This window comes from Ochotona curzoniae, unplaced genomic scaffold, assembly GCF_017591425.1.
Source record: "Ochotona curzoniae isolate NIBS_2020 unplaced genomic scaffold, NIBS_Ocur_1.0 contig_883, whole genome shotgun sequence".
NCBI lineage: Eukaryota > Metazoa > Chordata > Mammalia > Lagomorpha > Ochotonidae > Ochotona > Ochotona curzoniae.
The window spans coordinates 21,098,573-21,111,879 of NW_024466599.1; the positions used below are offsets into that span (position 1 = coordinate 21,098,573).

At 43.8% G+C, this 13,307-nt stretch overlaps 1 non-coding gene across 1 annotated transcript; it reads left to right on the forward strand.

The window, feature by feature from the left end:
* The first annotated feature begins 7,296 nt into the window (after positions 1-7,296).
* LOC121165477 lies at positions 7,297-7,357 on the forward strand. Its single transcript, XR_005885258.1, has one exon. It is a non-coding gene; the product is annotated as a U7 small nuclear RNA (small nuclear RNA).
* The last annotated feature ends 5,950 nt before the right edge of the window (positions 7,358-13,307 follow it).

Here is a 13,307-nt window from a genome sequence, read left to right on the forward strand (position 1 = left end):
AGCCAGAAGCTGGAATAGAAAGCATCCCAGCCTGTGGACATGAGGAAGCCATTGTGGCTCTCCAAACCTCAACTTCTTCATTGGCTGAATTAATCACATCAGCTGCACCTGCTTCCTGAGCTGGTGTGCAGGCCCATTCAGGCAACACCTGAGATGGTGCATAACAAGAGCAGGGCACGGTGCCAGGAAGAAGCAACAATCAAGTAAACAGCAATGCCTGAGACCTGCGAATCTTCAATTTGCTCAAGAGAAATTTCAGAATGTGTGTTTCTCTCAATTGTGTTCCATTTCCCTGGTTTTCTCTTCTCTTTGACTTTCCCTCATCTTAAGTTGATTTTTATCTTTTTGGTGAAAAAACAATAACAAAGAAGTCAAAAACGCCTCAACCAGAAAACCAGACACTTGAACGTGTCTTCCCATACTCTGTTACCTTTGTGGATTGTACCCTTAAGACTTCCAGCTTAACTCTCCCTATCTTTCATATAAGGGAGGCTTGTCTATGCTTGAGACCAGAAACATGGAGCATATGTTTCTACTCAAAAACCTCCTGACCCTCTCCTTGCCTCTTCATGAAGTTTAAGATACCTCTCCATCCTCCGTTAATCAGTCAGAGGACATTCCATGGATTCCTGCCACTGTGCTAGAAATAAGAACACAAAGTTAAACAAGACACACACTCTAAGAAACTTTGCATCTGACTGCAGGGATGGGTGACTAACTCAACAGACAGATTAATGCAGTCAGACATGACTGGTGATAAATGTTAGGGAGGCAGGAACACATGAAGAGATGCCTGTTCCAGTCCAGTACTGTGCATTACAGGAGAGCACAGTGAGCAGTAGAGAGAGGTTCCCAGGCTGAAATGGCAGGTGCAAGGGTAAGGAAGCATGAATGAGTTTGGGCCTTGGAGAAGAGTCCCAAGTAATGACTGAGTTTAAGCTGACTCTGAGAAAGTTCTGGAAGCTAAGCCAAGAAGGTGAAGGCAGACAGCAATCAAGTCACTGAGGGTGTCATTTGTAAAGTTAAGAAGCCATAGGGAAAACACTGCTGTAGGGGAGTGGGTAGCATCACATTTCTGCTCAGAATGTTGCATTGGTAGCTGGGAGACTGAAGAGATTTTGAACAGAAGCTTGAGGAGCATTAAGGAAGGGCAGCTAAGTCAGTGGTTTTGAGAATGAAGATAAGGATGGATTCAGAAAGAAGAAAATGCAACTCTAAAACTTTCCAGTTAATTGCATGTGGCTAGGGGGAGGAGAGGCATAGTGGCAGGCACTAAATAAGAGAAAGCAACCTTGGTGGGATGGCTCCCAGACTTTTGGCTGTAATTTCCAAGTGGAGGGAGGTACAATCAGCAGAGCTGATCCCAGCAAAAGATGAGACTGTTTTTGTACACATCAAAAGTGGCCAAGTGAGGGAAATTAAACAAAAGGGACTAGCCACACTGTGGGATTCCATTTTCATGAAGTCCAGAAAAGGCAAAACAATGCAAAAAGACAAAGCAGATTGGTGGTTGCTAGAGGCTTTATAGGTCAGGGTAGAGGACCAATCCCAGTGTCGTGCAAGAAGATGTTTTCCAGTTAGGGGACACTGAGAACAAAGGCTAGAGCAGTTAGGGGGCAGTACAGTTTCAATGACTGATATCTTGATGAAGGCAGCAGATATACTACTATAAATAACATCACAATCCTTGAAACCATTCCTCTCCAACACAAATACTGCAATAAGTGATGCCCTTTCGGATATTCAGACAGAGATGGCAACATGAAGCGGTCAGGGTGGAAAATACAGATTTGGAACCAATGGAATGAACAGATTGTATTTAGGGTAGAACAGAGGCCAAGAGCAGCAACCCACGAAATGATAATATTCAAGGAAAAAGACCATGGTAGAAAACCAGCAGGTGCACAAAGAAAAAACAGTGGGCAAAAGGTGAGTGAGGGTTCTTAAAAGAGGAACAAAATCAGCAGAATGAGTACCCCCAAAGAGGTCCAGAGAGACAAAAGCTAAATTACATCAACTTGCTTGTCCATCTGAAGCTTTGGTGAAATCTAATCAGAAATTTTCCTCATTCTGCTATTACAGTAACTACTTATCTGTGACCCTGAGATGGTGGTTTTACAGCATTTTTTTTTAGCAGCAAAATATTTAGAGAGAGATAATAGAAAACTTCCCATAACCAATCACAAATGTGCTGACTTCTAAAAATATATTGTCACTTGGTTCTGAAATTCAATTTCTGTACACTTGGCCCTGGGTAGATGAGTACCTTCCCGGTTATGTGTTGCTCAGGTGAAAGTGGAAATGAATTAGAATTTTATAAGTACCCTCTACTTGAAAGCAGAGGCTTCAACAGGTATTGGCTGACTTCACCAAGACTGGCTCCCAGAATGGAAGTGGGCACAGCCAGGAAACCCAGACTGGCCATTAGGGCTGACAGGAAGAGGATATTTTAGAGGGTGGAAGACAGCACATTATTTCAAGGCTAAGAGTGACATCCAGTGGACACCATGATCAGTCCAGATCCTCAACAACCCTTTCTGTTCAGGAAGAGGTGCTGACTCCCTGGGGTTAAATCAGCCAGAGATACCATGGGATTCTACAGGTTAGAGGGACAACAAGGCCAAGGAGGAAAGTTAGGTGGCCATGGGGAAGTCTGTGGAACATGGGAAACAGAAGCTTGCTTCTCTTTTCCCACTAGGACACCGGGAAAATGGGACTATGACTCAAGTCCTTCCACACTGTTCCTCATGGCAACTTGTCCAGGAAAGCAGAGCAAGCTGCCACAGCCCCACTTTATGGAAAGAAGACAGAGGTACACCAAGCCTACAGGCTCACCAGGCTAATCTTTCTTCTTGTGTAGCCAGCATCCCATATGGGTGATGATTCATGTTCCAATTCTTCCACTTTACAATCAGTTCTCTACTTATGCCCTGGGAAAGCAGTGAAGGATGGCCCCAGTCATTGCGAACGTGCATCAGCTTTGGAACAGCTCAGCTCTGGCCACTGAAGTCATTTGGGAAGTGAACCAGCGGATAGAAGAACTCTATCTCTCCTTCTCTCTATAAATCTGCCTTTTCAAATAAAAATAAATAGACCTTTAAAAGAGAAAGAAAAAGAGACCGCTCTTCAAACTTAGGCTTCTTGGTCCTAAAGCCAAGTGATCATTCCAAAACACAATACTTGTCAGCTTACAGTGGGGGATGCCTTGGAAATAGAGATACATATTCAGTCCCACATTGGGAACCCCAGACACTAAATCAAGGTCAGCCTCTAAGATACACCAAAGCCATTTGGTAAACAGATGTTTCGTGGCATCCACTGTATGGGGGCAGGTTCTTTATATTCCTGTCCTTAGCAAGTCTACAATCTATCCAATGAGAGTGATAAGTATTATGCTTTATGACAGATATGACAAGCAGGCCTGGGGTGCAGCAGCATATAGGTTTGCAGAGGGGAATTAGGTACTGTGTAGAAACACACCTGTTCCCAACGAAGCAGGTGACCTCAGCCCTGGGCAACCCAAGTAGGACACTTGGTTATACCACCAGATCACCTTGGACAAACTGGCAGTGGAGAAGCCATTCCAACAAAGAAAATGCACCCTGGAGTGAAACAGGAAGCAGATAATATGCTGAAACCCCACTGATGGAGTGGTCAGTGCCCTCTAGCCAAGTTAAGAAAACAAGCAAATAATGATCAAGCTCCTCTCCAGCCCAGGGATGACACATGCTCTACAGGAAGTCACTGCCCTTGCCAGCAGGAACTGCTATCATGGCAGTGAACAGAGAGCATCTGTCTCACAGCTCCCTCAGCACCATGAAGAGACAGAGGAACCAGAAAGTTGGTCAAGTAAGAAATGCTCTCTCTTACACACACGAACACATAGATGTCAGTGATGCCAAGAAGCCAACAGCTCTGCCACTTCTGATCAAAGATAGCCCAGAAGGAATCAATGCTGAAACACCATTCAAAAGCCCTGTGGCAGGACAGGACTTTATGCTGATTAACCAACCTGGCATCCCCATGGCAAACCAGCAGTACAGAAATTGAAGAGCTCAAAGCACAGAAATATCCTGCACAAAAGGAGGCCCACAAGAAGGCAGTCTGAGGACCAGTATTTCCTGTGAAAAAGAAAACTACAGATTGCCAAGATGAGTGGTGAGAGAGGGGAACCCCTGCTCTAAATGACAGCCTAAGAGAGGACAAATGTCCTTTTCTATGTGTGGCTAACTCCTCTCCTAAGGAAATAAGGGAAACCTGCAAGGTCTGTAAACAAAGTGAGAACTGAAAGGAGACAGAGCCTGCCCTGGCTCAATAGCTTCATGGGAGATCCCAGGTGCTGGGATCTTAGGTGTAGGCTGGAGGCAAGACTTCTACCCAAACCATCGGGGAGCAGACAGGTCCTACAGCAGATTCCTGATTTGAGGTTTTGTTTTACAAAATAAAATGAGTCCCTGGAAATTTACATGTCTTCCCCCCAACAGGAGTGGTTTGAAAACATTTCCCAAGGGAAAAATTAAATGTTTCTTGGTCAAAACCATCCTGGGTCCCTGGCAGATACAAACAGGAAATCACTCAGATCCCTCAGGACTGCTGAGTACCAAAAACACAGGAAAACAACCATCAGAAAAATGTGAAGACTTAATCCCCAAAGACTCAGATATTAAAATGAGCTGACAGAGAATAAACAATAAGTAAAGGTAGCAGAGTATACACCCATGTCCACAAAGGAACCTGTCCAGGAATGCTCCTGGGAGTTTTGTTTACAATAGCCCAGCCCTGGAAAGAGCCCAAACAGCCCAACAGCCCAGTCCTGGAAAGAGCTCATCCACAGGAGACTGCATAAACAAATTGTTGTCTACTCATTCAATCAAGCACTCCTTGGCAGGAAGTGGAAAAGGCCTAAAGGGATGAACTTCCATGTGGCTGAATCTCAAAAACAGAACACTGTGTTAAGATGGCAGGTTCAAAGGCTCCCCACATGCTGCTTGGTACTGTTTAGGATTCAAAAACAGACAAGCTGATCCTATGGAGCTGGTGCAAATGAAGCTGCTATGTGGGATGCCACAACCCATACCCAAGTGCCAATTAGAGTGCCAACTGCTCTGATTCTGATCCAGCTCCTAACACTGTGCTTCAGAAGAAGCAGATGATTGCTCAAGTCCTTATAACCCACGTGGCACACAAGCATGGAGTTTGGAAAATTCTCTCTCTCTCTCTTTCTCTTTCAAATCAATCAATCATTTATTTTTATTTTTTATTTTTTATTGGAATGTCAGATTTACAGAGAGGAGGAGAGACAAAGAGAAAGATCTTCCACCTATTAGTTCACTCCCCAAGTGTCCACAATGATCAAAGCTGAGCCAATCAAAGCCAGGAGCCTCTTCTGGGTCTCCCACATGAGTGCAGGGTCCCAAGGCTTTGGATTGTCCACAACTGTTTTCCCAGGCCACAAGCAGGGAGCTGGAAGGGAAGTGGACCAGCCAGGACGAGAAACAGTGCCCATATGGAAAGCAGGCTCTTACAGGAGGAGGATTAACCAATTGAGCCATCATGTTGGACCCTATTAGATTTGAAATGCAAAAAAAGCAAACACATAATATTAGGAATGCAGATATTTCTAAACAAACCAAATATATGACATCAGAATTATATATGATGTTTAATAATTTTCCTGCCAAAGCAATATATGAAACAAAATTTAAGCACAAGCCAAGAATCTTGGACCCTTCTACCAATCCAACACTGACATTGTAGTGACATTGTAAAAGGGAATGAATACTTCTGGTAAGAACTTGTCTAGAGAATGTGTGCAAAGTTTAATGTTACCATCTGTGATTACTGTGAACCCAGTGAAGGGCTTGTGTTTGTGCCATGCCTCCATTTGTGTGGTTTGGACACAGTTTTAAAAATTCAATTTTTAGAATTTTTAGAATTGCCCTCTAAGTTTTCCCATGCATGATTTCTTCTCAGAGCTGTTTCCAATGTGTATTGTTATGTAAAATTTACTTTTGTTTAATGTTGATGTTAGTATTTCAATTGCTGTAAAATCGTGTTTTTGTATTCTTCATTACCTAGTACCTGGGTTTCCTTTGCTCTCTGACTATTCCATCAACTAGGCTGAGGTTTCTGTGCTTTGCTTAGCGACCCTGGTGCTTAACTCTGTAAACCACATTTCTGACTCACAGTTCAGGTTTCTGTCAAAAGGAGGTACTAAAGGCAAAGTGCAAGGATGGAAGAAATGGAAGGGATACTGATGGTATCTTTATATTATAATTGAACAAAATGCAATTTAAAAGGAAAAACATTAGTAGAGATTTTTAAAGGTCATTTTCTATTCATAAAAGTTTTACTTCTCAGAGAAATACAATACAACTACTAGTCTATCATCAAATGTATCAAGCAAAAGTTGTCTAAATTAATAAATTCAATTTTGTGGTAGAATTGTTTATTGCACCCTGCTCAATTATTGAAAAGACTGAAGTCAAGTAAAGTTACAGAAGACTTGAACAATACACTAATAATCTCGACCTAATAGACAGTTATTTAGAAACTGCTTCCCAAACAATTAAGAGTATACACATGGTCTCTAAAAGTTCACTAAAATGTGTATTACAAAAAAAATAAGCATAGATCTCAAAATTGTTTGGAATCAAAATGAATGCCTCTTTTAATTACATTTTTCCACAAGGTTTCTGAGTCAGCCTTTTATGCATTCTCTTCAATCTCATGCTGAACTATTACAGAAACTGGCCACCTAGAATGAATGCCACAACACAAGTCTCTATGGATTTACAAGAATATATGTAAAGCAGTCCATACCTTCATAACACCAGACAATCAAACAAACAAGGAAATAAGCAAGCACTTTCAAACATATAATATCAAACACAGTACCTGATTATCCCCAGTGGAGAATGAACTCAGAGACAAAACTAACTAGACACCTGAGAGTTAACAACCACCTCAAAAAGAAGGTGACCAAGTGAAGTAACAGATTCCTCATTCAAAGATCAACACTGGAACATCTGAGTAAATGTTTTTCTTCAATTAAGAAAGTGAAAAGTATAATTAATAAGTAAAGATCTAAGTAATGCAAAATACTAACTGGAAATGATAAGAAAGGACCAAGCAAGTACTATGCTTTCTTCTTATTATTGAAATAAAAAATTACAATAGGTGAGATAAATAAAAGGATTGATTCAGCTAGAAAAGAAAAGGAACTGGTGAGTTTAGAAATTAGACTGAGCAAAATCAAGCAGAAAAAGAGATAAAAGGTTTCTCAATAACACTAAGAAATGTTACAGGTCTTTCAGACTTTGTCTAGTAGTTTCCATGTTGCAGCTGGAAAATCCCCATGGAAACAAACAAATACACAAAAAATCCATTGAGAGATATGGAAAATGATAGAAAAAGTGTCAATATTTTTAAATAAAAGGCCCAGAAGAAATGAAAAAATATATATTTGTGAGGAGGAAATATTTGAAGAAATAATTTCTTATCATGATGGAAAATAAATAAGACTGAAAGGACTAAAGGAGTATCAAATAGTAAAGTGAAATGTAAGAGTAACAAAATGGGGAAAACAGATCAGCTAACATTTGTCACTGGAGATTTTAATATTCTCCTTCCAAAAAACTAATAAATCAAGTAGATGAAAAGAGGCAAAGCTATGAAAAACTTGAAAATGCAATTAATAATCTTGAGCTATCAACTGATGACTCTGTGACTCTTTGGCCCAGCCCCAATTTACCCAGGACAGTAATGGTCAACGCCTGTTGTCCCGGTTTCCTCCTTGCTTGTAAGTGTGTCATAGTTTAAATAATACATTATATGACCAGCTTTCTCTCTTCTCTGAAGAACCGTTAGGGGCAGGTGAAACCACAAATGCTGATTAGACAACCACGTAGAAATGTTTTCAACAGCACTTGAACATACAAGTATCTAGGTCAGGGGTATGTTAAAGCTGGAGCCAAAACCTTCAAAGTATTAGGACTTAACACATGAGACAGAAAGATGAGAGATCCCAGAATGCAGCCCTGCCAGGCAAGCTCTTGAAGAAGCTTGCCTGGCAAAGAAGCTAAAAGGAGAGATCATTTAGGAAAAGGCAGGAAGGATAGAAACTGGAACTTACAAGTGTCAGGTTGAGGAAACAAAACTCAGAGAATCAGAGGAAGAATAAAGCATCCAGTGTTTACAGGGTGGAGCCCTGGAAAGCAAGGAGTTGTTAACTCATTTAAGAATTGCCTTTGAATGTCTAACAGAGCACAGACCAGGGCATGCTAGGTGCCACCCGGAAAATGTAAAGAACTACAGGAAACAAAATGCTTACACAGAACTGGGAGTGTGTCTGCTCCCACTGGCTAGAGAGAGAACTCCTTAACTCACACAGCTTTGTGAGGAGAGCTCGGGAGTATCTCCTCTGGGCAGTGAGGAAAAAATAGTTCTGGATTAAACCTGGCCCTAAAAACACCTAATAAATCCCAGACCTGCTCTTTAAAACAATGACTGGGGCAAGAAGACACAGGCGTTTGCACAGTTGCTAAGCCATCTCATTATCACAGTGCTTGGGTTAGAATCCTGGCTCTGCTCATGATCCCAGCTATCTGTGGATGTGAGATCCAGAAGAAAGCAGGTGATGGCTAAAGTACCTGGCTCCCTGATATGCTCACAGGAGACCTGGGGTGAAATCCCAGCTGCTGACTTTGGTTTGGTCCAGCCGCTGCTTGTTGCAGGCATCTGGGGAGTGAACTAACAGATGGACGTTCTCTCTCTCTCTCCCCATCCCTTGCCGTTCAATGATGACTAACTTCAGACAAGGCTAAGTAAATGCCTTCCTGGGAGAGCACAGCCAGAGAAGAAGCTGTTCTGGCTGACATGCTGACCCTTTCACACCTTCAGTCAGGCTCAAGCCCTTTTCCTACAGGAGGCATTAGTTCCCACTCCCAGAAAGTAACCCAAAGGCAACTACCCAACACTCAGCAGGAGGTGACTGTGGCAGGAGGAGGGCCTTGTAAGAGGCCCCATACCAGGGAGTGTTGCCTGGGAGTCTAAGACAAGAGAGAAAGCCAAGCTTGTAGCTCAAATTATTACATGGCAGCTCACAACCTACATCCCTATGGATCCTTTAGACAAAATACAAATGACTCTACTTTATCTCAATGCATGAAGTGTTTGGGGCGGTCCTGAACCATTGCTGCAAAACATGTAAATTCTTTGTTTCTCCCTAGGCGTGGACATAGACTTCAAGCTCAGCAGGATCAACTAAACCATACTAAGGGCTGCTGGTTTGGTTTGTTTTTTTGTTTTTGTTTTGCTTGTTTGTTTTGGTTTTTTGTTTGCTTGTTTTCAAAACCAAAGATCCATAGAAAACCAAAAGCATGGTGGACTTTGTCAATGTCCTGTCCCTTGGCAACCTCCCCTGTACATAACAAGATTGCAAACACTTGTACAGATCCCATACTCACTCCATCTACACTACCAAAGACTGCCAATACTTGTGGCTTCTGCCCAAGACTGATGCCCCCAGGGAAGTCAGAAGTACCTCAAGGGCAGTTCCTCTGAAAGAGCCTTCACCCAACACCAGGGAGTGTGTGGTGAAAAAATACCCAACTTCCTCTGGCCTGGATGGAATCACTCTGAGGTATGTGCACCCCACCCTCCAGAATCCCCAGCAAGACTGGGCTGCAGCTGCTCACAGTGGCAATGTGTTTAACCATTAATGTTGGATCATCCTCTTCCCATTCCTGTTGCACCTGCCCACTCTTCCACAAGAACTTTCTAGAGTCATTCCACCATACATGAAGTGCTTGCATTCAAATTCTTATCTCAGTGTTTACTTCTGCAGACATGCAAACCCAGCCAACAGGTACATTGCAGACGCACACGTGAGTGGATGCTAAAACCTGAAGGGTTCTCAGAGCCCGGGCAGTTACCCTTCCAACATGTTACAGACAGAGTGAGGGACACCTAAGGAGTACAGGATCAGGGCAGAGGCAATGTCAACAATGAAAACAGACAATACCAAGTACAAGAAGAGGCCAGATACATGGGGTTCTGGGCTTGCTCAGGTGAGGCAGTCTGCTGATGCTGAGTGTGCTTGTGTTGGAGTGTGTATATAAATACACAGGTAATTGTGTAATTATACTCTCAGTAAATATAGTTGGCGAATTAGTTGTTCTCATTTTGATGATTGCGATCCATTTCTGTACCAAACGGTAGCTTAAGAAATTCCCAGCTCATACTTAGAGACAAATAAACAAGTGCAAGATAATGGTTGATTCAGGGAACTGAGGAGTCTTCCAGACAGTCTGTCCTCACAAGATTGGGGGATGCACTCACACTTGCCCTTCTCAGGGCTCCTCTCCCATGCAGGGCTGTTAAAGTCTGTACCTCTCTGTGCACTGCTGTGATGCTATTATGCACAGCAGGAGGAACATTTGGTACTGTCTGCCTGAACTCAGCTACTCCACAGTAAGGTTGTATGGAGTAAGAAAACCTGGGGCTCAAGCCCCAGTTGCCACACAGTGGCAGGCAAAGTCACCTTGTTGTCTTCCCACTTGGAAAATGGGATAAAACCCAACTGTCCCTCTTAGAGTCATGACACTAAGTTCTGGAACAGTACATCTGTCTGATTCCTTCTGAGCCATGCTGAGCTCCCAATAAACTCAGCACACACTGATGGATAAGTGAGCTCACCTGATGGACATGGGGGGGCATCTGTTACGTTAGCAAGTATGACAGCCTGTGTGTCTTTTCTGGGAACAGTTCCTCCCTCTCCCACTCTACTCTTAACTCCATCATGGCTCCTGTAACTACCCATCCTTCAACTTGAAAGTTTCCCCAGGCCTTCCCAGCCAATGTGGAGCTGGCTGACGCTGACTACAGTCAACCATGCTACAGACAAGAATCACCATGATTGGGCCAATGTTAGACACAGCAGGTTAACTTGCCACATAGAACACTGGCCTGAATCCTGGCTATTCTACTTCTAATTCAGCTTCCTGCTAACACATCTGGGAAAACAGTAAATGATGGCCCAAGAACTTGAGGGTCCCTCCCACCCACATAAGAGACCAAGATGGAGTTCCTGGCTCCTGACTTCAGCCTGAAACAAATGACTAGGCAGGCTTTTGGGAGACAAATCAGAGATGGGAGATGTGTGTGTGTGTGTGTGACTCTGCCTTTCAAGTTTAAAAAAAAATGAATCTTTTTAAAAGAGGGGAAAAGGGTACTGGCATGGTGGCCTATCACACAAGTCCTCCACTTGAAACACCGGCATCCCAGATGGGCACTGGTTCATGTCTCAACTGCTCCATTACTGATCAGGTGCCCTGATTACAATCAGTGAAAGTAGCAGAGAATGGTTCAAATCCTTGGAGCCCTGTATCCACATGGGAGATCTAGAAGAAGCTCCCGGCTCCTGGTTCCTGGTTCCTGGTTTCAAATTGGCTCAGCTATGGCCATTGTGGCCATTAGGGAATGAATCAGTAGATGTAAGATCTCTCTCTGTGTATCTCTCATTCTGTCTCTTTATCTCTGCCTTTCCAATAAAAATAAATAAATCTTAAAAAAAAAAAAAAAGAAGGAAAAAAAGAGGACACCTGTGGCTCTCAGGTCTCCTAACCACCCTGACCACAACTTCCACGACCTCTGGGTTCCCAGGACTTCCCAGGACCACCAGGTGGGCACAGAAGCCTCTCCTTGTGGGAACATCTAACAGACCTGACACCAGGCAGATGAATCTCCTTTGGGATTTCACCTTTTGTCACCTCAGAAAAAACCAATGCCATCTGTCCCCTTTTTCTTGGACTTCTAGTCTCCAGAACTCCTTCAGGGGCACATTATTCAATGTTGGCATCTCTGTCCTTGGGGAAACCTCCGTTCCTCGTCTGATTCCCTGTGGAAGATCTCTCTCTCTCTTTCTTTCTCTCTTTCTCTGAATTTCAAATAAATACAATATTTTTAAGTGGATGCTTTGGAGCTTGGGAGCTTGGGAGCTTGGGAGCTTGGGAGCTTGGGAGCTTGGGAGCTTGAGGGCCAGTCTAACACTTTGTCCCTACTCTAAGTCAAGCTAGAAAAAAACAATAAGAAAAAGAAAAACAACAACAATTGGATAAAAGGAAAGGAAAAGACAAGTAAAAAGACGGAGTGAGGCAATTAGCAAAGGAATGAGGTTATGGTTAATGGCAGAAGACGGGGGATAGGTTGTTCCCAGTTGGAGGGCCTAGGTTTCCAACTCCCACTGGGTCCCAAATCCCAGGCCAGGGCCTCTGAGAAACCAGACTAAGACAGCCGCTCGGTCAGGACCCAAAGCAGTCAGAGGCAGAGCCAACTCTGCAGCTGAATTCCCTTTGAGCCACCAGGCACCCCTGGGGCGCTAAATCCATAATTAACTCCAGGAGACTCCAGGGCCAGAGCCCTACAGATTGCTCTGGGGAAAACAACACCAGGCTGCCAGTTTCTCCTGCCCATACCATACCATTCATTTAAAACCCCAGACATCACAACAAACCTGAGAAGCTGCCAGAAGCTTAGGGAGAGGAGTCTGACAGCCCAAGGGCCTCAGGACCCACGGGCCACAGACCAGGGACCATGGATCACACAGGGCTAAGTTCTACGAGCTTTCCCCATGCCTCAAGACGGTAAGATCTGACCTTCTAAAAAATCCACAAGAAAAGCCTGCTCCCCCTTGCCAGAAGACAAAGAAAGAGCAAAGCAAACACAAACTTTTAGACAATAACCAGATTGAGTATGAAAGAACAAGCCACACAATCCACTAACACCCCCAGCAGTAAAGGCACATGGAGAGCCTGGGCCCCTCCTTTGTCAGGCCATATCTACCAAGCTGTGCCAAAGCATCACTACGATCCCCTCTCTCAGGCCAATGTGTGGTGTCAGAGAAGGCTGGGTGGGAACTGAGATCCTCACTCCTGCCGAGCGGGAGCAAATATCTCCTGCCCATGTGAAGAGGTCATTGGAGGCCGCGTAGGACACTTGGTTGTACACCTCCCACCATAGGATGGGAACAGGGCGTCAGAAGATGCGAGTGGGCCTTGTGGAGAGTTGGAGTTTACTGCTGCCCATGCCCTTGGGGTCAGTGTAACCACATGGGGCAAGCAGCAAGGAGTCCCTGTCTTACACAGGTCCCATCTGAGGCCAGAAGGAAAACCTGAATTTCTGTCTGCATCTGGCAGTGACAAGGCAGTGTCCCTCTGTCTTCAACCAAAGCAGAGATAGAAGAAGGGCTGTAATTCACAAGATTTAAATAAAAACTCAGAGTCTTCTAACACTCAAAATATCCCAGT